General features: G+C 39.7%; 1 non-coding gene and 3 pseudogenes across 1 annotated transcript; all 4 read left to right on the forward strand.

The window, feature by feature from the left end:
* The first annotated feature begins 5680 nt into the window (after window positions 1–5680).
* LOC128636804 (uncharacterized) lies at window positions 5681–5856 on the forward strand (annotated as a pseudogene).
* Window positions 5857–6554: 698 nt separating this feature from the next.
* On the forward strand, window positions 6555–6721 carry LOC128636794 (U1 spliceosomal RNA). Its single transcript, XR_008398728.1, has one exon. It is a non-coding gene; the product is annotated as a U1 spliceosomal RNA (small nuclear RNA).
* A 5496-nt stretch (window positions 6722–12217) lies between these two features.
* On the forward strand, window positions 12218–12362 carry LOC128636805 (uncharacterized; annotated as a pseudogene).
* Window positions 12363–13034: 672 nt separating this feature from the next.
* LOC128636800 (uncharacterized) lies at window positions 13035–13163 on the forward strand (annotated as a pseudogene).
* Window positions 13164–24804: the final 11641 nt, after the last annotated feature.

Here is a 24804-nt window from a genome sequence, read left to right on the forward strand (position 1 = left end):
GCCTCCGATGGAGGTGGTGAAGTAAGTTTGTGCTAGATTCTACGTTGATATGCGCTCCGCAGCAAGTTGGAGCCCGGTTTTCCTCTCAGCGTGCAGTGAATGTCAGAGGGATGTGAGGAGAGTATTGCCTATTTGAATGCAGTGATCTCCTTCTACGGGATCTATTTCATAAGGTTCTCTGTTATCGGTCGTAGAGATTCATCTCTTACCTCCCTTTTCAGATCGACGATATACTCTTATATATACCATTACCTCTGCTGATTCTCGTTTCAGTACTGGTTTGGCTTTCTACAAACATGTAGATGAGTGTCCTGGGGTAAGTAAATCTTATTTTCTGTGACACTCTAAGCTATGGTTGGGCACTTTGTTTATAAAGTTCTAAATATATGTATTCAAACATTTATTTGCCTTGACTTTCCTTATTTTCAGACAGTCAGTTTCATATTTGGGATAATGCATTTGATTTAATCATTTTTTCTTACCTTCAAAAATGTGACTCTTCCCTGTGGGCTGTTAGGCTCGCGGGGGCTGAAAATGCTTCATTTTATTGCGTCATTCTTGGCGCGGACTTTTTTGGCGCAAAAATTCTTTTTCCGTTTCCGGCGTCATACGTGTCGCCGGAAGTTGCGTCATTTTTTGACGTTATTTTGCACCAAAAATGTCGGCGTTCCGGATGTGGCGTCATTTTTGGCGCCAAAAGCATTTAGGCGCCAAATAATGTGGGCGTCTTATTTGGCGCGAAAAAATATGGGCGTCGCTTTTGTCTCCACATTATTTAAGTCTCATTTTTCATTGCTTCTGGTTGCTAGAAGTTTGTTCTTTGGCATTTTTTCCCATTCCTGAAACTGTCATTTAAGGAATTTGATCAATTTTGCTTTATATATATGTTGTTTTTTCTTTTACATATTGCAAGATGTCTCACGTTGCATCTGAGTCAGAAGATACTACAGGAAAATCGCTGTCTAGTGCTGGATCTACCAAAGCTAACTGTATCTGCTGTAAACTTTTGGTAGCTATTCCTCCAGCTGTTGTTTGTATTGATTGTCATGACAAACTTGTTAAAGCAGATAATATTTCCTTTAGTAAAGTACCATTGCCTGTTGCAGTCCCTTCAACATCTAAGGTGCAGAATGTTCCTGATAATATAAGAGATTTTGTTTCTGAATCCATAAAGAAGGCTATGTCTGTTATTTCTCCTTCTAGTAAACGTAAAAAATCTTTTAAAACTTCTCTCCCTACAGATGAATTTTTAAATGAACATCATCATTCTGATTCTGATGACTCTTCTGGTTCAGAGGATTCTGTCTCAGAGGTTGATGCTGATAAATCTTCATATTTATTTAAAATGGAATTTATTCGTTCTTTACTTAAAGAAGTACTAATTGCTTTAGAAATAGAGGATTCTGGTCCTCTTGATACTAATTCTAAACGTTTGGATAAGGTATTTAAAGCTCCTGTGGTTATTCCAGAAGTTTTTCCTGTTCCTAATGCTATTTCTGCAGTAATTTCCAAAGAATGGGATAAATTGGGTAATTCATTTACTCCTTCTAAACGTTTTAAGCAATTATATCCTGTGCCGTCTGACAGATTAGAATTTTGGGACAAAATCCCTAAAGTTGATGGGGCTATTTCTACCCTTGCTAAACGTACTACTATTCCTACGTCAGATGGTACTTCGTTTAAGGATCCTTTAGATAGGAAAATTGAATCCTTTCTAAGAAAAGCTTATCTGTGTTCAGGTAATCTTCTTAGACCTGCTATATCTTTGGCTGATGTTGCTGCAGCTTCAACTTTTTGGTTGGAAACTTTAGCGCAACAAGTAACACATCATGATTCTCATGATATTATTATTCTTCTACAGCATGCTAATAATTTTATCTGTGATGCCATTTTTGATATTATCAGAGTTGATGTCAGGTTTATGTCTCTTGCTATTTTAGCTAGAAGAGCTTTATGGCTTAAAACTTGGAATGCTGATATGGCTTCTAAATCAACTTTACTTTCTATTTCTTTCCAGGGTAACAAATTATTTGGTTCTCAGTTGGATTCCATTATTTCAACTGTTACTGGTGGGAAAGGAACTTTTTTACCACAGGATAAAAAATCTAAAGGTAAAAACAGGGCTAATAATCGTTTTCGTTCCTTTCGTTTCAACAAACAACAAAAGCCTGATCCTTCATCCTCAGGAGCAGTTTCAGTTTGGAAACCATCTCCAGTCTGGAATAAATCCAAGCCAGCTAGAAAGGCAAAGCCTGCTTCTAAGTCCACATGAAGGTGCGGCCCTCATTCCAGCTCAGCTGGTAGGGGGCAGGTTACGTTTTTTTCAAGGAAATTTGGATCAATTCTGTTCACAATCTTTGGATTCAGAACATTGTTTCAGAAGGGTACAGAATTGGTTTCAAGATGAGACCTCCTGCAAAGAGATTTTTTCTTTCCCGTGTCCCAGTAAATCCAGTAAAAGCTCAAGCATTTCTGAAATGTGTTTCAGATCTAGAGTTGACTGGAGTAATTATGCCAGTTCCAGTTCAGGAACAGGGGATGGGGTTTTATTCAAATCTCTTCATTGTACCAAAGAAGGAGAATTCCTTCAGACCAGTTCTAAATCTAAAAATATTGAATCGTTATGTAAGGATACCAACGTTCAAGATGGTAACTGTAAGGACTATATTGCCTTTTGTTCAGCAAGGGAATTATATGTCCACAATAGATTTACAGGATGCATATCTGCATATTCCGATTCATCCAGATCATTATCAGTTCCTGAGATTCTCTTTTCTGGACAAGCATTACCAGTTTGTGGCTCTGCCGTTTGGCCTAGCTACAGCTCCAAGAATTTTTACAAAGGTTCTCGGTGCCCTTCTGTCTGTAATCAGAGAACAGGGTATTGTGGTATTTCCTTATTTGGACGATATCTTGGTACTTGCTCAGTCTTTACATTTAGCAGAATCTCATACGAATCGACTTGTGTTGTTTCTTCAAGATCATGGTTGGAGGATCAATTTACCAAAAAGTTCTTTGATTCCTCAGACAAGGGTAACCTTTCTGGGTTTCCAGATAGATTCAGTGTCCATGACTCTGTCTTTAACAGACAAGAGACGTCTAAAATTGATTGCAGCTTGTCGAAACCTTCAGTCACAATCATTCCCTTCGGTAGCCTTATGCATGGAAATTCTAGGTCTTATGACTGCTGCATCGGACGCGATCCCCTTTGCTCGTTTTCACATGCGACCTCTTCAGCTCTGTATGCTGAATCAATGGTGCAAGGATTACACGAAGATATCTCAATTAATATCTTTAAAACCGATTGTTCGATACTCTCTAACATGGTGGACAGATCACCATCGTTTAATTCAGGGGGCTTCTTTTGTGCTTCCGACCTGGACTGTAATTTCAACAGATGCAAGTCTCACAGGTTGGGGAGCTGTGTGGGGATCTCTGACGGCACAAGGAGTTTGGGAATCTCAGGAGGTGAGATTACCGATCAATATTTTGGAACTCCGTGCAATTTTCAGAGCTCTTCAGTTTTGGCCTCTTCTGAAGAGAGAATCGTTCATTTGTTTTCAGACAGACAATGTCACAACTGTGGCATACATCAATCATCAAGGAGGGACTCACAGTCCTCTGGCTATGAAAGAAGTATCTCGAATTTTGGTTTGGGCGGAATCCAGCTCCTGTCTAATCTCTGCGGTTCATATCCCAGGTATAGACAATTGGGAAGCGGATTATCTCAGTCGCCAAACGTTGCATCCGGGCGAATGGTCTCTTCACCCAGAGGTATTTCTTCAGATTGTTCAAATGTGGGAACTTCCAGAAATAGATCTGATGGCGTCCCATCTAAACAAGAAACTTCCCAGGTATCTGTCCAGATCCCGGGATCCTCAGGCGGAGGCAGTGGATGCATTATCACTTCCTTGGAAGTATCATCCTGCCTATATCTTTCCGCCTCTAGTTCTTCTTCCAAGAGTAATCTCCAAGATTCTGAAGGAATGCTCGTTTGTTCTGCTGGTAGCTCCGGCATGGCCTCACAGGTTTTGGTATGCGGATCTTGTCCGGATGGCCTCTTGCCAACCGTGGACTCTTCCGTTAAGACCAGACCTTCTGTCACAAGGTCCTTTTTTCCATCAGGATCTGAAATCCTTAAATTTAAAGGTATGGAGATTAAACGCTTGATTCTTGGTCAAAGAGGTTTCTCTGACTCTGTGATTAATACTATGTTACAGGCTCGTAAATCTGTATCTCGAGAGATATATTATAGAGTCTGGAAGACTTATATTTCTTGGTGTCTTTCTCATCATTTTTCTTGGCATTCTTTTAGAATACCGAGAATTTTACAGTTTCTTCAGGATGGTTTAGATAAGGGTTTGTCCGCAAGTTCTTTGAAAGGACAAATTTCTGCTCTTTCTGTTCTTTTTCACAGAAAGATTGCTATTCTTCCTGATATTCATTGTTTTGTACAAGCTTTGGTTCGTATAAAACCTGTCATTAAGTCAATTTCTCCTCCTTGGAGTTTGAATTTGGTTCTGGGAGCTCTTCAAGCTCCCCCGTTTGAACCTATGCATTCATTGGACATTAAATTACTTTCTTGGAAAGTTTTGTTCCTTTTGGCCATCTCTTCTGCCAGAAGAGTTTCTGAATTATCTGCTCTTTCTTGTGAGTCTCCTTTTCTGATTTTTCATCAGGATAAGGCGGTGTTGCGAACTTCTTTTGAATTTTTACCTAAAGTTGTGAATTCCAACAACATTAGTAGAGAAATTGTGGTTCCTTCATTATGTCCTAATCCTAAGAATTCTAAGGAGAAAGCGTTACATTCTTTGGATGTTGTTAGAGCTTTGAAATATTATGTTGAAGCTACGAAATCTTTCCGTAAGACTTCTAGTCTATTTGTTATCTTTTCCGGTTCTAGAAAAGGCCAGAAAGCTTCTGCCATTTCTTTGGCATCTTGGTTGAAATCTTTAATTCATCTTGCCTATGTTGAGTCGGGTAAAACTCCGCCTCAGAGAATTACAGCTCATTCTACTAGGTCAGTTTCTATTTCCTGGGCGTTTAGGAATGAAGCTTCGGTTGACCAGATTTGCAAAGCAGCAACTTGGTCCTCTTTGCATACTTTTACTAAATTCTACCATTTTGATGTATTTTCTTCTTCTGAAGCAGTTTTTGGTAGAAAAGTACTTCAGGCAGCGGTTTCAGTTTGAATCTTCTGCTTATGTTTTTCGTTAAACTTTATTTTGGGTGTGGATTATTTTCAGCAGGAATTGGCTGTCTTTATTTTATCCCTCCCTCTCTAGTGACTCTTGTGTGGAAAGATCCACATCTTGGGTAGTCATTATCCCATACGTCACTAGCTCATGGACTCTTGCTAATTACATGAAAGAAAACATAATTTATGTAAGAACTTACCTGATAAATTAATTTCTTTCATATTAGCAAGAGTCCATGAGGCCCGCCCTTTTTTTGTGGTGGTTATGATTTTGTATAAAGCACAATTATTCCAATTCCTTATTTTATATGCTTTCACACTTTTTTATCACCCCACTTCTTGGCTATTCATTAAACTGAATTGTGGGTGTGGTGAGGGGTGTATTTATAGGCATTTTGAGGTTTGGGAAACTTTGCCCCTCCTGGTAGGAATGTATATCCCATACGTCACTAGCTCATGGACTCTTGCTAATATGAAAGAAATGAATTTATCAGGTAAGTTCTTACATAAATTATGTTTTTTCTAAAAAAAGGTGGCTCTCCCAGGGCGAGGCTTGTTCATTGCACTCCGGGCCCGCTGACCTCTGTGATTTCCCCACATACGGGAAACTCGACTGCACAATTTGTGGTAGTGGGGGACTGCGTGCGCGCTCTCCCCTGATATTTACCTGTGCTGAAAAAGACAGAAAAGGAAAGCTTCTCCTCTCACACCCATAGAGGGCAGCACTTGCGGGGGCGTGTGCTATGCAAATGAGGATGCTGCAGTCAGGAGCATGCCCCGGCTAAGTCTCTTGCTCCTCAGCTTTCCGCGGAGAGCTGGGGCGCCCCTGGGAGATATTTTTTTTAATTTTTTTTTTTTAGGTTGGTTCTTTTTTTTTCAAACGTTTTGCCCAGCTTCCTGAGGCCTTTCAGGCGGGGGATGCTGTGGCCGCTCCTGCTTTGGCGCAACCCCCAAAGCGCTTGAAACTGGGGCGCAAGCTTCAAGGGACGTTAAACCCCACGTTTTCTTTCTCTATTCAGGCAGAGAATGCAATTTAACAAGAAAAGAAAAAAGGAAGTTTACAGTTGACATTTAATATCAAATTGGATTGCTCCTCATCTTATTCTTTGATGAAGAGATACCTAGGAAGGTAGGGTGCACGTGCCGGAAATGCTACATGACAGCAAACAGTGCTGGCCCCTAGTGCTCTTGCTAGTGTATAGCATTGTTGCCAAACTGCTGCCGTCTAGTGTTGCAGGCAAGTCCACGCTCCTGAGCTTACATCCCTGCCTTTCAACAAAGGATCTCCTGCCTCCTCTCCCCCAGCCAAAAGGCTTTGTCGCACACAGCGGCTCCCTGCCAGGCGCCCTTTCCCCTCATACTTACCTGGCAGGGGAGTCTTAGCCATGATCACTAAGGTGGCTCTCCCAGGGCGAGGCTGGTTCATTGCACTCCGGGCCCGCTGACCTCTGTGATTTCCCCACATGCGGGAAACTCGACTGCACAATTTGTGGTAGTGGGGGACTGCGTGCGCGCTCTCCCCTGATATTTACCTGTGCTGAAAAAGACAGAAAAGGAAAGCTTCTCCTCTCACACCCATAGAGGGCAGCACTTGCGGGGGCGTGTGCTATGCAAATGAGGATGCTGCAGTCAGGAGCATGCCCCGGCTAAGTCTCTTGCTCCTCAGCTTTCCGTGGGGATCTGGGGCGCCCCTGGGAGATAATTTTTTTTTTTTAATTTTTTTTTTAGGTTGGTTCTTTTTTTTTCAAACGTTTTGCTCAGCTTCCTGAGGCCTTTCAGGCTGGGGATGCTGTGGCCGCTCCTGCTTTGGCGCAACCCCCAAAGAGCTTGAAACTGGGGCGCAAGCTTCAAGGGACGTTAAACCCCACGTTTTCTTTCTCTATTCAGGCGGAGAATGCAATTTAACAAGAAAAGAAAAAAGGAAGTTTACAGTTGACATCTTTTTTTTTTTTTTTAAACTTTATTTATATCCAGCAAAATACAAAAGAAAAATAAAAGAGAACAACCACGTTTATCATTTTACGCCTCACAGGACTCCTTATCATAGTTCACATAACAAAAAATACATAATGAAGCTCATCGCTTATTGCCTTGTTAACATTTCATGGTCATATTCAAGCTGATATATATACAATGCTGGGTTTTAAAAATAAATCTTAAAAATCTTTTACACTCATCTTTTACCCTATCACACACCCTGAAAAAGAAAGAAAGAAAGAAAACAAGAAAAAAAAGGGGGGAGGGGCTGACTATGCAGTATAAGTCAGAATATCCAGCAGTGTATAATACAAAGAAAAAAAAAGAAAAGAAAACAACCGAATTTGTCATTTTACACTACGCAGAACTCCTTGACATACTTCACAAAAAAAGAATACATAATGAGGCTCATCGCTTATTACCTTGTTAACATTTCATAGTCATAATCAGGCTAATTTATACAAAATGCTGGATTTTAAACATACAACTTAGAACTCTTTTAGACTCAGGTTTGCCCTGTCACAAACCCCAAAAGAAGAAGAAAGGAAAAAAAAAAAAAAAAAAGGGGGGGTAATCCCTCACTCCCTCTCCCCTCCGGGCACCGGAACTACGCCATCCTATCTCTGACTTCACCCCACTGGTAAGGTATCCTCTCTTCACATATCAGCGTCTGGAAAGCTAATGAATTTCTTAACGGGGCTATATGTTGTTTTTATATCTCGATTGGCCATTCTGCAATTATTTTGAGCCATTTATTAAAATATTTTCTGAGGTTATGCTCCAAAGCTAGTTTCTTATCATATAGTTCTGCTGTCATTTGCATTTTTATCAGCTTTGTAAACTCCACCATCTTTGGCGCTTTTTTAAGTTTCCATTTTCTTAAAATTAAATTTCGAGCTGCCATAATGGAAGTATTAATTAGTTGTTTATCTCCTGCCTGTCTCTGTTCTTGACATAATAAAAAAACTACCTCTGAATTGAATTCCAACCGTGCTTGAATATATTTAATAAGCCAATAGTTAATTTTTCCCCAGAATTGCCTGATCTTGGGACATAACCAGAAACAATGTAAAAGGTCCACCCTTTCCGCATTACATTTATAGCAGCCCAGACTAAAGCCCTCAGCTGCCCATTTATTAATTCTGTTTGGAGTGAAATAATAATTATTCAAAATTTTCCAGTGAGCTTCCCTCCAACTAACTATTGATGTGGACTCTGCAACTACTCCTATACTCTTCTGAATCTCCTCTTCCTGTATATTTGGAAAATATTTTTTGAGTTTATCTCTTATCCCCGTCAGATAGTTGTCACCCAATTTTATAAATACCGCTTCATACCAATAGGAAACTGCTCTGCAACCCGCCTTGTACAGTTTGAAACCTGCCTCTAGTTCTCTTAACCTCCATTCAGGATTTGTCTCAGATATTAATGTTGTAATAAAGCTTCTAGCTTGTAGAAACGCAAATAAATTTTTTGAGGGGAGCTGATATTTACCCGCAGCTTGGCTAAATAATTGTATATTATTTGTACCTTCTATTAACAATTGCGAAAAATATGTAACTCCCTTATTCTGCCATTCCTTGAATACTGCATTGTGCATGCCTGGTGAGAATACTGGTGTTCCAATTATGGGTAGATATTGTGATATTCTATGATCTATCCCCAGTACTTTACAATACTTTTGCCACGCCAATATTATATTTGAAAATGTCAACAACTGTTTGATATTACCGGGCAATTTTCCATATGTATGGTGCAACGCAGCTTTCAAATTAAAAGGGGCTATTAACTCCGACTCTATGTCATAATACGTAATATACTGAGATTCTGTTAACCAATCTATTGCATATTTCACCATGGTGGTCCAATTGTAATATCTTAAATTTGGGAGAGACATACCACCATATTTTTTGGGTATAGTTAACCTATCTACCGATATTCTAGGTCTCCCCTTACCCCAAAAAAACTTAGAACATGCCTTGTTGAACCTAAGTAAATCCTGCTTAGAGATAAACAGCGGTAGATTCTGTAATAAATACATTAAGCGCGGAAAAAAAATTGATTTAATTAACATAATTTTAGCTGAAAGAGAGAAGAAAAACAATTAGCATCTCTGTAATTCCATCTCCAAATTTAAAAAAAAACTGCGTATAATTCAAAGTATACCACTTATGAGGGTTATTTCCTAATTTAATTCCTAAATATTCTATCGTAGTCACTTCTCTAAATGGATGATTGGTGAAACTTGTTTTATTTTTCTTTATCCACAAGATCTCAGATTTCTGAGTGTTGATCTTGTACCCCGTAAATTTACTAAAATGGTTTATTATCTCCAGGCTTTTTGGTATATTAGTCTTTGAATCACTTAAAAATAAAATATCATCTGCATAAAGTGATACCACTGTTTTTTGTTTACCAAGACTAATACCCTTTACTTCCTTTCTTAGATAGATTGCGAGTGGCTCTAATGATATATTAAAAAGTATTGGGGATAGCGGGCATCCTTGTCTGGTACCCCTTTGGAGTGTTATATATGGAGTGAGTGCCCCGTTTACACAGATTTGTGTTCTAGGCGTTTTGTATATTAATTCAATTATATTGACCATATTACCAAAAAACCCGAACTGGGTTAGAGAAGTCATCATGTGCTCCCATATTATCGAATCGAACGCCTTCTCCGCGTCTATAGTTACTAATGCCAAATCTGATTTACATTTATTTTCTGTTCTATTTAATTTGTTATAATAATCATCAATTGTTAATAGCACTCTACGAATGTTTCTGGCAGCATTTCGCCCTGGCATAAATCCCGTCTGGTCTGGGTGGATTATGTCACCGACTACTTTCTTGAGCCTATCTGCAATAATGGACATTAGAATCTTATAATCATTATTGAGTAGAGATATGGGTCTGTACGAACCCATATCTTCTTTTGGTTTGCCTTTTTTATGAATCAAGGTCACTATAGAATCCGTGAAATATGGTGATTGCTTTTGGTTATGTCTTTTGCAGAAAGGAGTTCTGACGCCCACTATGAGAGAAGGTCTGATTGTTCTTGTTTATAAAAAGAAAGGTTGCATGCAACAAATAAAGAACTGGCGACCAATTACTCTGTTGAACACTGACTATAAAATCTTGTCCAAAGTTGTATTTTTACGTTTACGTTCTGTCATTCAGTGTTTAATTCATCCGGATCAAACTTGTGGTGTTCCTGGGAGATCTATTTCTGAGAATCTTTGTCTAATTAGGGATATTATGGAGTACTGCAAAGATAGATAAGTTCCTTTAGTTCTTGTGTCATTAGATCAAGAAAAGCATATGATAGAATAAGTCATACTTATTTATTTCAGGTTCTTGAAAGTATGAATTCGGGTCCCTTTATGTGTAATTGGATACAGTCATTATACAGGTGCTGTCACAGTAGAATTTTAATGAATAGTTTCTTGACAGATGTTGTATCAATTAGAAGTGGGGTGCGACAGGGTTGTCCCCTATCTCCTATTCTTTTTATTCTGGCTATGGAACCTTTTGCTAATGTTATTAGGGAAGATCGAGATATTTTAGGAATAATGGCACCAGGAAGTAGTAAAGAGCAAGTTAAAATAAGTTTATATATGGATGATGTTACTTTGTTTTGCAATAATAATTCTTCAGTTGCAAGAGTATTTTTATATGCTAACATGTTTTTCTTTGCAGCTTCAGCAAAAATTAATTTTGAAAAAAGTGAAATTTATTATGTTAACTGGAAAGAGCCTCAGACAGGATTTGTTTAACAGTTCAAAAAGTATTTATTAAAATTTTAGGAGTTAAATTTGGTAATAATATGATGTCGGTAAACTGGCAAGAAAGAACTGAGAGAGCTTGTAGGAAGTTAGATAAATGGAGACATAGGAAATTAACTATGACTGGAAGAGTTTTAGTAATTAAGTGTGAGCTTATGGCTACTCTTCTTTACTTAGCTAAGATTTTTCCAATAGTAAGATCATGCTTACTAGGATTAAAAGAGAGATTTTTTGTTTTATATGGGGAAGCAGAATGGAGTATGTTAAAAGAACAACAATGTGTTTGCCTTCGAATAAAGGGGGAAAAAATGTCCCAGATATCGAAGTCAAATTTGCTGCTATTTTTGTAGATTTTACTTTAAAAATGTTTATGCAGTGTAAAGATAGTAAAACTGCAAACAGGTTTTTTGTTAACTTCTGGCTTAAATTTTACATTTGTAGAAAGTGGCATCAACCTATTGATTTGACTGTACCCCATGCAGAAACTGCCCCTTTTTGGTATAATAAATTTAAAGATTGGGTCAGCAAATGTAATCTTAGTGAAATTGCTCTTGAAAAGGTAAATCGGAAAGTTTTAGAACAAAAAATGTTATGTATAAATATGGTGAAACTTATTGATCTTACAGATGCAGAGAATGTAGAATTATGGAAAATGATTAATCATAAACAGTTAATTAATGTGCATAAAGATTTACTTCGGAAGAGTGTTTATAATGTTCTACCATTAAGGAAACTTTTATTCCAGCGAAACATAGGTACCAGTGCTAAGTGCATAAGAGATAAGTGTAGTAGAGAAGAATCTACTTTTCATGTGTTGTGGGAGTGTCACTTTGCTCAAAGAGTATGGAAGAAATGTTTTTTATGGTTACAGTCTTTTGGTTTTAAGAAAATATCTAGTAAATCATTACTGTTTAGTATTAATGATCAAAATGTGTCTCCTGACAAGTGGTTAAGATGCTGGTTAGCAATAACTTCTGTGAAAGATGCAATGTTACAAGCCAGACATAAATTAAATATGGACAATATTTTCTACTTAAGTAAGGACGTTGTTGAAAAAGCAAAAGGTATTTTCAATGAATATTATAGTACTTAAGTATGAGAAATGTTTTTGTTTTGAATTCTATTTTGTTTCTTAATTATGTATTGTTGCAGTCAAAATGTACTTTTTGCTTTGTTTATTTTTTTTTTGTTTTTCTTTATTTGATGTGACAAAATGTAATATGTTCACTGTTTATTGTTTATATTGTTTATAAATAAATTTATATTTTTCTAAAAAAAGGTGGCTCTCCCAGGGCGAGGCTTGTTCATTGCACTCCGGGCCCGCTGACCTCTGTGATTTCCCCACATGCGGGAAACTCGACTGCACAATTTGTGGTAGTGGGGGACTGCGTGCGCGCTCTCCCCTGATATTTACCTGTGCTGAAAAAGACAGAAAAGGAAAGCTTCTCCTCTCACACCCATAGAGGGCAGCACTTGCGGGGGCGTGTGCTATGCAAATGAGGATGCTGCAGTCAGGAGCATGCCCCGGCTAAGTCTCTTGCTCCTCAGCTTTCCGCGGAGAGCTGGGGCGCCCCTGGGAGATATATTTTTTTTTTTTCAAACGTTTTGCCCAGCTTAATGAGGCCTTTCAGGCGGGGGATGCTGTGGCCGCTCCTGCTTTGGCGCAACCCCCAAAGAGCTTGAAACTGGGGCGCAAGCTTCAAGGAACGTTAAACCCCACATTTTCTTTCTCTATTCAGGCGGAGAATGCAATTTAACAAGAAAAGAAAAAAGGAAGTTTACAGTTGACATCTAATATCAAATTGGCTTGCTCCTCATCTTATTCTTTGTTGAAGAGATACCTAGGAAGGTAGGGTGCACGGGCCTGGAAATGCTACATGACAGCAAATAGTGCTGGCCCCTAGTGCTCTTGCTAGTGTATAGCATCGTTGCCAAACTGCTGCCGTCTAGTGTTGCAGGCAAGTCCACGCTCCTGAGCTTACATCCCTGCCTTTCAACAAAGGATCTCCTGCCTCCTCTCCCCCAGCCAAAAGGCTTTGTCGCACACAGCGGCTCCCTGCCAGGCGCCCTTTCCCCTCATACTTACCTGGCAGGGGAGTCTTAGCCATGATCACTAAGGTGGCTCTCCCAGGGCGAGGCTGGTTCATTGCACTCTGGGTCCGCTGACCTCTGCGATTTCCCCACATGCGGGAAACTCGACTGCGTGCACGCTCTCCCCTGATATTTAGCTGTGCTTAACATTTTTCTTTAAATTAAAAAAAAAATCTTTAAATCATTATGCTAGTGTAATCTAATTTTATTAGATCTGTCTATCTGACTTACAGAGCATACTGTTGTTAATTGCTGCCCTACGTAGTAGCCAGCCAGTGCCACCACTCATATCTGCTTAACATTATTTTAATATTAAAATATAAACTTTTAAATTATTTTGCTAGTGTAATCTAACTTCATTTTCTATCAGGCCTTTGTTTTTCTCACTTACACAGCATACTGTGTTAAATTGCTGCCCTACCTACCAGCCACGACTCATATCTACTTTACATTATTTTTTTTTAAATTCTTTTTATTAACATCTCAGGCAGCATACACAAAAACACAGTTATATAGTGTAGTTCAAATTTCTCAAATTGTCAAAAAGATAGTAACAAGACATAGTTCTGATGTAACACAGTCATTGAAAAAGCTTGGAGTCTTCAGTTTCTGGCGTTTGCATGCTTCCCGAGAAGAAATTTTTCTTTTAATACAAACATCAACAATTCTAACAAATTAAACATATATATTGACCTAGTTCTAAACACACATTACTCTAAGTGAGTGATGGGACTCAGCGAGAGTTTGGGGATGTAGAAGACTCGTAGAAGAAGCAGATATGTAGGGAGTCCTCACCAAAGACCAAGAATTAGAGGGGGAAGTGGGAAGGAGAAGTGAGAGAGAAGAAGAAGAGAAAAAAAAAAAAAAAAAAAAAAAGGGGGGAAAGGGGAGGTCATATGTGCACATATATCCTTAGACTAGAATAGCATAATTTCAGATATCCCCTGTTCCGTATTGCGATCTTCTGCTATGTATGTCACAATCTGCCAACTCCCACCCGCAGCCATTTCCAGCATGGCCTCTAGATGCATGAACGGTTTTAAGATCTGTCTTTGTGTTGGCAGACCCAGTGTGTCAATATAGGGTCTCCATTTGCGCAAAAAAGGCTTCAGCCTACTCAACGTGTCAAGTCTAACATCGTACTGCTCTATGAAGAGTTGCTTTAGTAACAGATGTTTGAACTGCGCTACTGTTGGAGCTTGTCTGCTGATCCATCTCTTTAGAATGCATTGTCTGGCCAACAGAGCACAAGCTGTTAGAAGTCTGTGCAATGTTTTGTATACATCATCCCACCTAAACAGTAGTATTTCAGTCATTGTGAGCACCAAGTCTAGTTTTAGTGTGATTTTTAGCCAGTATTGGATTTGTCCCCAAAATCTTCTAATCACTGGGCAGGCGTAAAAATAATGTTGGAACGACGGGGCGACCATTCCACATTTGACACATTGATCCAGGATCTGTTTGTTCCATTTTGCTGCTCTATGTGGTGTGATGTAGTCCATATGTAATATCCTAGTCTGTGCTTCTCTGAGATGTACTGACAGTGTTGCCTGTTTTGTGCGTTCTAAGCTGTCCACTATATCTTGTGTTGTCAGTTCTATTGGGTTAGTGAGGTTATGCTTTGACAATATGTCAGTAAGTATGAAGGACTCGTCCTGCATCACGATACGTGAGTAGAATTGGGACAAGGAGAATATGTCCATCCGAAACAATGTCTGGGAAACAGCAAAAGGCGATTTCTCCCAAAAAATTTCACACCGTGACTGCATAGTCAAAATATAGTGCCTCAGTTGCAGATAGGCATAAAAATGTTGATTGGGGATTTGATACTTAGTTCTCAGCTCCTGAAAGCAGCGTACTGTGTGCTGTAGCGGGTCCAGCATATCCCCAAGTGTTACAAAGCCCATTCTTTTCCAAACATGAAATGGTTAGTGATCATTCCCCGCTGGAAAGCAGGGATTTCCCACTATAGGTATATAGTTTGGGGTGGGGCTGTCCACCTTCAGGTACTTATGTAATTTACGCCAGGCTCTTAGCAGATCCCTATACATCACATTGTTAGTAATTGAAGGGGGTAGCATTTTGCAGTCACCGTATGGCAAAAAGGCCACGGCTATGGGACCTACCACCGCTTCTTCTAATTTCAGGTCACAAAAGTGTCCTGTACACAGCTGCCAATCTGTCACCAGTCTGGCCAGAGCCGCCCAGTTATACCATTGTAAGTTCAGGAGTTCCAATCCCCCCTTGGTGTAAAGGAGATGCAGTTTATGTGTTGCAATTCGCGGTCTGCCACCTTTCCAGACAAAGTGAGATACCGCTCTTGTGAGCCTATTTAAATCTGTTTTTGTCATTAGAAATGGCAGCATGAGTAGCGGATATAGGATTTTGGGTAAGATTGACATCTTTATCAGGCTGACGCGCCCCGACAGCCCCAGAGGGAGATTGGCCCAGTTAGAAAGAAGAGAAGAAAGCTGTGCACATTTCTCTGAGATATTTAGTTCATATATTTTTGTTGGGTCTCTATGGAGATGAATGCCCAGATAGGTGAGGCCATCCGTCGCTTCAGTAAAGGGGTAGGTGTGTCTAGAGTTCTGGTGTCTATGGAGCCAGAGTATCTCCGATTTAGAAGTGTTTATTTTGTATCCGGAGAAACTACCGAAATCAGATATTACTTGAAGTATGCGCGGGATATGGATCTGCGGGGAGTACACGAACAGCAGCATGTCATCTGCGTACAATGCCAAGTGGAGGGGTACATCTCCTATGACAATTCCTGGAAATATTTGTTTAAGCTTAAGCGCGAGAGGCTCGAGGGCCAGATTAAATAATAGGGGCGATAGTGGGCAACTCTGCCTGGTACCCTTCTGTAGATTAAAATCATTAGAGAAGCAACCACCGGACAAAACCCTTGCTACAGGGGCCCTGTATATTTTGCTAATAATGTCTAGAAAGGGGCCCTCAAAACCAAATTTCTGCATGGTGTTTAGCAGATGGGCCCACTCAACCCTATCGAAGGCCTTAACTGCATCTAGCGATAGCAGGAAGGCCTCTGATGCGTTCTTTCTGCCACCCTTCTCTCCCACAGACCAAAAATGTTCAATAACCTGCAATACCCTGCGAAGGTTGACCACCGAAGTACGTTTCGCCACAAAGCCAGTCTGGTCTGAGTGTAAAAGATCCGGCAGAATAGATTTGAGTCTATTTGCCATAATTTTCGTGAAGAGTTTATAATTGGTGTTTAACAACGCTATGGGTCTATAGGATGTCGGCAGAGATCGGTCTTTACCCGGTTTATGGATGAGAGTGATATGAGCCGATGTAAAGCTCGCCAAGGGGGTTGTATCGGATAGCAAGAAGGCATTGTAGAGACCAGTGAGCGTGCCACCTATCTGTGGGTGAAGTAACCTGTAAAATTCAACAGGGAACCCATCAGGGCCCGGTGCTTTACCTATGGACAGAGTCTGCAGGGTATATGCCAGTTCTTCTTTTGTGATGGGGGCGTTGCACTAGGGATATCTTGGGCAACTGTACCGAATTCCAAAATTGGTCTTGCACCTCCTGAGCCGACGGAGTTTGACTTGCGTATAGCTGCGAGTAGTATTGCGCAAAACATCCCGCAATGTCTTCAGGTGTGGTGCATACCTTGTTATTCCAGCGTATCGCTGCTATCTTAATCTTTGCTGTCTGTGGTTTTGTTAGAGTGGCTAGCATTTTACCTGCCCTATCTTCGAATCTGTAGAACCTACCCGCTGATTTTAATAGGCCAGAAGCCGCCTGTTGCTTTTTGAACGCCTCAAGGTCCGTTTTTGAGGTGATGTATTTAATATAGGCTGGTTTCGACTTAGTCTGAAGGTAGACTTGATATGTCTGTCCTAGTTGCTTCTGTAGGCTTCTAAGCCTATACTGTGTTGTGTGCTTAAGCTTAGATATGTACGAGATGATGCTACCCGCTAGGACCGCCTTCGCAGTTTCCCAGAGGAGCAGGGGATTGTCCATATGTTCTGCGTTATCAGTCATGAAATCTGTCCACGAATGTTGTAGAAATTTATGGAACGTCTCTGAGTTAGTCAGATATGTAGGAAACCTGAGTATGTTTCTGTTCATGTGCGGCCCATCAGACCCTAACCAAAGTTCCACTGGGGCATGGTCAGATAAAAGGATGTCATGGATTTTACTTTGTCGCACTTGATCAATTAATCTGTTAGCTATTAGGAATATATCTATGCGAGAAAGGGTGTGCTTGGCTTTAGACAGGCACGTGTACTCCTTATCTTCAGGATGTTGCAACCTCCAAATATCGCAAACATCCAAATCTTTATCAAACATGTTAAATATTTTCATTTCATATTTAGCCTTATAATTTCTTCTAGGATCCGTTAAACTGTGTGGTTCTAACCATTGTCTGCTAAACTATGCGTAGGGGAGATGTTGAAATCTCCTCCCAATATCAGGTTAAGACCTAGATACTGGGCCAATCTTTGTAACAGATCCCGCCAAAATTCCACATCTCTGTGATTGGGGGCATATACAGTATGTTGCAGAATACATAATCTAGTGAGTTAACCTTGGCGCGCACTATCATATACCTGCAGTCAGGGTCTAAATATCTGTGCTGGATAGTTGCCTCCACTCTTTTCCCAAATACAATAGCCAGTCCACGACTAGCTCTGGTATGGGAGAGAAATGTAACCTGGCCTACCCAGTCCCTCTGTAGTTTTTGATGTTCTAGGTCTAATAGGTGCGTCTCCTGAAGCAGGGCAATATCTGTACCTAATTTCCTAAGGTGTGTTAGAACTGACTTGCGCTTTATTGGTGAGTTGAGACCTCCCACATTCCATGTCACTATTTTAAGCGACATCTCTACGGTGTAAAGCTTTAATGTATCCCAGCATCAAAAAAAAAAAAAAGGGGGGGGGAAGAGGGGAAGGAAAAGAGGAGAAGGTAGGGGCAAGAGAGAGGGAGAGATAAGACCAAGATGCATAGTAGGACGGAAATAAAGGAAGGGATTCTGTGAGAAAGCATTCCTTGACATTTAAATAACCTTACAGAACAGTCAATTTCATATCTCTTTACCACAAATACATTTAGTTTTACTCTCTCATGATAGTTGACAATTAGGATTTTCGACATTCTAGTGATAGCATTACAATAGAGGAGATTACAAGGCTTGCCACGTGTTGAGTCGGGTGGACTATCTAATCCTTGCCCCTTAAATGATTGAATGACACTATGTGTATTGTCCCCTTGTTCCTTAGTGTCAGAATTTGTGGTCTCTGTATGAGCAGTCCCACCCGGTGATGTGGAAGGGACCATTGGCAAGTAAGGTATTATAGCAAGACCTAAGATGTTAAAAGATATTTTCCTTTCCCCTCTAAGTTTTTGAAGGAATTTATGTTTGTACCTGCGAGAGTTTTGCTTTCTATAGGGTTCATCCTTGTTGTCTAAGAAGTGCCCTCTAAGTTCGTAGCCCTCCTGATGTAGCATCCCAGAACCATATATATAAGGTCTAATAGTGGAAGTAATGTAAATAATATTAATAACCATCAACATTTCAAACATAACAATGGGCATCATTTGTACCTATACACAAGATGATATGTGAAGCAGAAGCGAAGAAACATAACAACTTAAGAACTTATAACTATTTAACATTACCCAAGAGGCCTGTCCAGGCCTCCATCCTGAACCAAATGTCTGTTTAGTCTCAGGTAATCCACCATTCCGTGTGGACTCATCAAGCAAACAGGATAAAGCCATCGACCCTGTCCTTTAAGGATTCAAAAAGCTGAACTTAATGTCCCCCTCAGGGAAACTGGGAAGCTGTATCAAGGTGGCGGTTGATGTTGTTCTGTAGCCAAGTAGGATTTCAGTGCTTGTGGGGAATGGAAAAATTTAACCCCATGGGGGGGTCTGCAGCCGTAGCTTTGCGGGAAATAGTAAGGCAGCTTGTCTTCCTTGCTCGTGTAGTTGGGGGCACAGTGGTGCAAATTCTTTCCTTTGCTTTGACACCTCCTTAGAAAAATCTTGAAAGAGGAATAATCTGGATCCCTCATAGAGTACTTCTTTGTGTGTCCGATATGCTCTTAGAATTTTTAACTTTTCCTGAAAATTCAGGTATTTGAATATGACCTGCCTAGGTCTGGATTTCATTTGCTCCAGACCTCTCTCTGGCCCCATACGATGCGCTCTTTCTACATCTATCGGGAGGATATCTGCATGTAGGCCTAGGAGTTTAGGGAATGTGAGTGCCGTAAATTCCAACAGGTCCTTGCCCTTGATGGACTCTGGAACTCCCACTATGCGCAGGTTGTTGCGACGACTTCTGTTCTCCAAGTCGTCGATGCGGTCTTGAAGTTGTTGCGTTTTCTTGGTCAGTTGTTTAATAGCCACCTCGGCAACTGATTGCCTATCTTCTGTGTCTGATATGCGGGTTTCCGCAGCAGTCAACCATGAGGAAAATTGTCTAATTTCACATGTTAAGGTATCAACCCCTGTTTGCAGAGAGTCCATTTTAGGGAGAAAAAAGGACTTCAGTTCTTGTAGTAAAGCAGTGTGGTCTAGGTTTTGGCCCATATTCTGGTCTATAAGTGGTGGGTTTTCAACATGTATATCAACTGTGTGTCTTTGCTCCATTGTATTATTATCTGCAGTTTTTGACCTGTGTGACATATCTGCATCAGCAGGGGAGGGCAGCTTGAAGAAAAACTTATCCACTTTCATCAGCCCCAATGTATCCACGTCTGAGATTACAGACTATGTAGAAGTTTGTGTTATCAATCTTTCTCAAAGGGGGGAGGTTGTCTATGTAAATATCAGGGTTCTGGCGGTTTATCAGACTCAAGAAGTCAAAGAGCCATACAGCGTTGTTTAGTGGGGATTTTCTAAGTTAGGTGGGCTTGAAAAAGACAGCCAGGGCGATAACGTTGGTGTGGAAGAAGTTCAAATAACATAAATTAAAGTTCAAGACACCCACATCCCTGTCCTCAAGGAGGCACAAAGAAAAATGGAGTTGCGTCAGTAGGACAGGAGACGTTAATGCTATTGTGTCTTTACAAATGACTCCCTGTAATCTTGTCTCTCAACATGAAGAGAGGGCTGTGTAGCAATATATATATATATATATATATCCGGGAATGAGGCCTAGTGGCTGTACGTTGCATAAGCGTTTCAGAGGGGCCAGAGTTATGTGTCATATATCTCAGTTTATCTGTTTCATGTAGCCTTTGTAATGGCAGTGTGGTTGAGTGTCTCAAATAGTATACTGCGGCTTATGTGTCTGCTTGCGTCTCTCCGGTGACCTTCCGGTAACTCCTCTATCCGGAGTTATGTATTCCCCTTGTGATCAAGTTCAGGGGATTCCTCCAGCGCATTCGTAGATGCTGCACCTCACCGTGAGAATTTGCTGCCTCTGCGGGTTCTATCTTTTTCGAGCAACTGTCTGGTTGCTGGGTATCTCACTCGGTGTATGATCCAAGATGGCGGTGTGGCGCAGCAAAATATATCCCTTTTTGCTGTGGGCTCCCGGTTGCTAGATCGAGTGGAGTGATCTGCACTCTGTTAGTAGTAGCCAGCGTTGTCGCATACAACCCAGTAATTGATCAGAGTGGGGTTAGGCAGGAAAAAATAGTGTTTTTCAACTTTTCTTAACTCCGATGTACGGAGCTCTCTAGAGTTGCGACTACCTATGAGGTCCCGCCCACCGGAAGTCCTGCTTTACATTATTTTTAAGTAAAAAAAATATTTTAAATCATTTTGCTAGTGTAATTTAGTTTCTTTTTCCATCAGGCCTGTGTGTTTCTGGCCCACATCATGTAGTGTTACACAGTTTTTTGTTTTTTTTTCCCACCACTTATATCTGGTGTAACAACATTAGTGTCAATTTTATTTTATTTTTTTTTTAACATCAGTCCTCTTCTAGTGTTATTAAATTTTAATAGCCAGCCTGTGTGTCAGGCTGCCAGCATATACTGTGCCTACTTCCATCCTCAGTGCCAGTCCACCACCACTCCTATCTGTTGTAACATAACATTAAATGTTTAAAAAAAAAGTTTTACATCCCTCTTCGAGTGTTATTTAATATTAGTTCACAGGCCAGCCTGCCACCACTAGTGCCAGCCTGTGTGCCAGGCCCACTTGCCAACTAGTTACACCAATCACAGTTGTTGTAACAGTATTATTAATATTTAAAATGAAAAATTGTTCGATTGTGAATCATCAGTTTGCACGTGCAATTGAATTGCACTTTCCTCCTGCCTGCCAGCCTGTGTGCCAGGCCCACTTGCCAACTAGTTACACCAATCATAGTTGTTGTAACAGTATTGTTAATTAGTGATGTCGCGAACTTAAAATTTTCGGTTTGCGAACGGCGGACTCGAACTTCCGGTATTGTTCGCGAACCACCATTGAATTCAATAGGCAGGCGAATTTTAAAACCTACAAGGACTCTTTCAGGCCACAATAGTGATGGAAAAGTTGTTTCAAGGTTACTAACACCTGGACTGTGGCATGCTGGAGGGGGATCCCTGGCAAAACTCCCATGTAAAATTACATAGTTTATGCAGAGTCTGCTTTTAACCCATAAAGGGCCTAAATCACCTAACATTCCCAAATTGTTGCAATAACGTGCTTTAAAACATCAGTAATGATGTTGTATCTATCAGGTAGTGTAAGGGTTACGGCCGCATCACAGTGACAGAGCAAACTCCAAGTGTAACACACCGCAATCAACCGCAAACAGTCCACTTGCAGAACCACGAGATAGGTAGATTTGATAGATAGATAGATACATAGATTACATAGCTCAATCGATGCAATATACATACAATCAATACACTGTACATAGCTCAATAGATGCAATATACATTTGATAGATACGAATTACATTGATCCATAGATGCAATATACATTTGATAGATACAAATGATATTGAATCAAAGATGCAATATACATTTTATAGATACGAATGACATCAACCAAAATATGTAATATACATTTTATAGATACGAATTACATCGATCAAAAGATGCAATGTACATTTGATCGATACGTTTGTTAGTTCGATCGATTTGATATATAAATAAATGGATTTGAAATATATATAATTTCCCTGACAGAGTATAACAATAAGACATGTGGTCTGTGACCCGTGGTGTGTAAAGTAGTACTATTCTTAACATTTTACTACAACCTGTTACTCCCCCAATCGGTTGAGGTCTATATGGCCTTCATTTTTAAACCAGGAGATGGAAGAAGATGATTGTTCTGTCCTCCTACTTCAAATTTGTCAGAAACACAAGTGGCTGTCTCCAAACAGTCTGGACAGAAGATAGATAGATAGGATAGATATACATAGATTGATAGTTAGATAGAATCGACAGAAGAAAAATAGATAGATTTTTTTAGATATATAATTACCCTGATAAAGTCTAATAATTAAACATGCGGTCTTGGACCCAACTAGGTTGTGTTAAGTAGTACTATTCTTCGCACTTTCAGCCCTGTAACTCCCCCTATTGGTGGAGGTCTATATGGCGGTTATGATTACCCTGACAAAGACCCATGGTAATTTTGTTGTGTTAAGTAAAACTTTTCTTATCACTTGAATCCCTCTTACCCACCCTTTTGTTGGAGTTCTATATGGCCTGCATGATTAGCCTGACAAAGTATAATAAGAAAACATCTGGTCTGGGACCCATGGTAACTAGGTTGTGTTTAAGTAGTACTATTCTTAGAACTGTAATCCCTGTTACTCTCCCTATCAAGGGCGGTCTATATGGCCTGCATGATTACCCTGACAAAGTATAACAACAAGACACAAGGTGTTGGACCCATGATAACTAGCTTGTGTTAATTAGTACTTTTCTTAGCACTTTAATCCCTGTTACCCCCCCTATCAGGGGAGGTCTATATGGCCTGCCTGATTACCCTGAAAAAATATAATAATAAGACATGCGGTCTGGGACCCATGTTAACTAGGTTGTGTTTTAAGTAGTACCATTCTTAGCACTCTAATCTCTGTAACTCCCCCTATTTGGGGAGGTTTATACGGCCTAGATGATTACCCATACAAAATATAATAATAAGACATCTGCTCTGGGTCTTGGACCCATGTTAACTATGTTGTGTTAAGTAGTAATGCCCTTAGCATTTTAATATCTGTTACTCACCCTATCGGTGGCGGTCTATATGGCCTGCATGATTTCCCTTACAAAATATAATAACAAAACATGCGGTCTGGGACCCATGGTAACTAGTTTGTGTTAAGTAGTAATTTCCTTTGCATTTTAATACCTGTTAGGGGAGGTCTATATGGCCTGCATGATTACCCTTACAAAATATAATAACAAAACATGCGGTCTGGGACCCATGGTAACTAGGTTGTGTTAAGTATTACTCTTCTTAGCATTTAAATACCTGTTACTCACCCTATCGTGGGAGGTCTATACGGTCTGCATGATTACCCATACAAAATATAATAAGACATCTGCTCTGGGTCTGTGACCCATGGTAACTAGGTTGTGTTAATTTGTACTGTTCTTAGCATTTTAATACCTGTTACACCCTTTTGGGGGAGGTCTATATGGCCTGCATGATTACCCTGACAAAGTATAACAACAAGACACGCGGTGTGGGACCCATGGTAAAACTAGCTTGTGTTAATTAGTACTGTTCTTAGCATTTTAATACCTGTTACTCACCCTATCGGGGGAGGTCTATATGGCCTACATGATTACACAAATATAATATTTAGTCTTAAAGGTTATTTAATGTGAGGAATTTTAGATCCTTAATCTGACTTTTAAAGTGCATATATATATATATGTATATTTATGCAATATTTTCTGATTTTTATCCCAGAGTGACAATATAACTACGTCCATAAAATATATCTGTTTATTTACACAGCTTTTTATGGCTCATTGAGGAATTAACAATTAAATTTTAACTAATCCAGATATATATTTGTTATGTTTTCTTGACCATGCAAGGCATAAATTATATGAAATCTGGCTTATTATTTAGCTAAAAAGGGGCTTACAATGTACAAATTGTAGCTATGGGATTAAATATTTCTATATTATATTAATAGATAGAACTGACTAAGTTCTAGTTTAAAATATTGCATAAATACACATATAAATGAGAAACTGATAAATAATCCAATGTAATAAGACTCTTAAAATTACTGTTGGTTTCAAAATACACAATTATTTATTAGATCAGCTAAAAACATAAAATTACACAATATTCAATGCATAGGCCTAAAGACAAAAACAATTAACATTTACTTATCAGACAAATATACATTTACACAAACATACATGACATAGGTACCTTGGGATTATCTTGTGAACAGTCTAGATGTTTCTGCTAGCTTCCTGTCCTCATCCTCCCCTCTCTCTTGACTCCTCTGACTCCTGACTAACATCTACTACTATATATTCAATCCTTGCCCCACCTGTTAGTATTACTCTTGATACAATTGGTTCATTTGTTCCCTAGAAAAAAATAAGTCCAAAAAGTCGCCAATGTAAATAAAAGTCCAAAATTTATTCAGGATACATATCCAAGTAATTAAAATAATATGAAGGTAACATCAAGGGATGGTGGAAGATACAAAATAAGTCTTACATGTTTCGGCCAAATGTAGCCGTAATCATAGACATAATTTGGTACAGGTGTCACCCTTATTTACACAGGTAAAATGTTCCTCATTGGTTAAAACGTAAAAACATTTTGAACATAACATAATATTTC

This window comes from Bombina bombina, chromosome 7 (genome assembly GCF_027579735.1).
Source record: "Bombina bombina isolate aBomBom1 chromosome 7, aBomBom1.pri, whole genome shotgun sequence".
Classification (NCBI taxonomy): domain Eukaryota; kingdom Metazoa; phylum Chordata; class Amphibia; order Anura; family Bombinatoridae; genus Bombina; species Bombina bombina.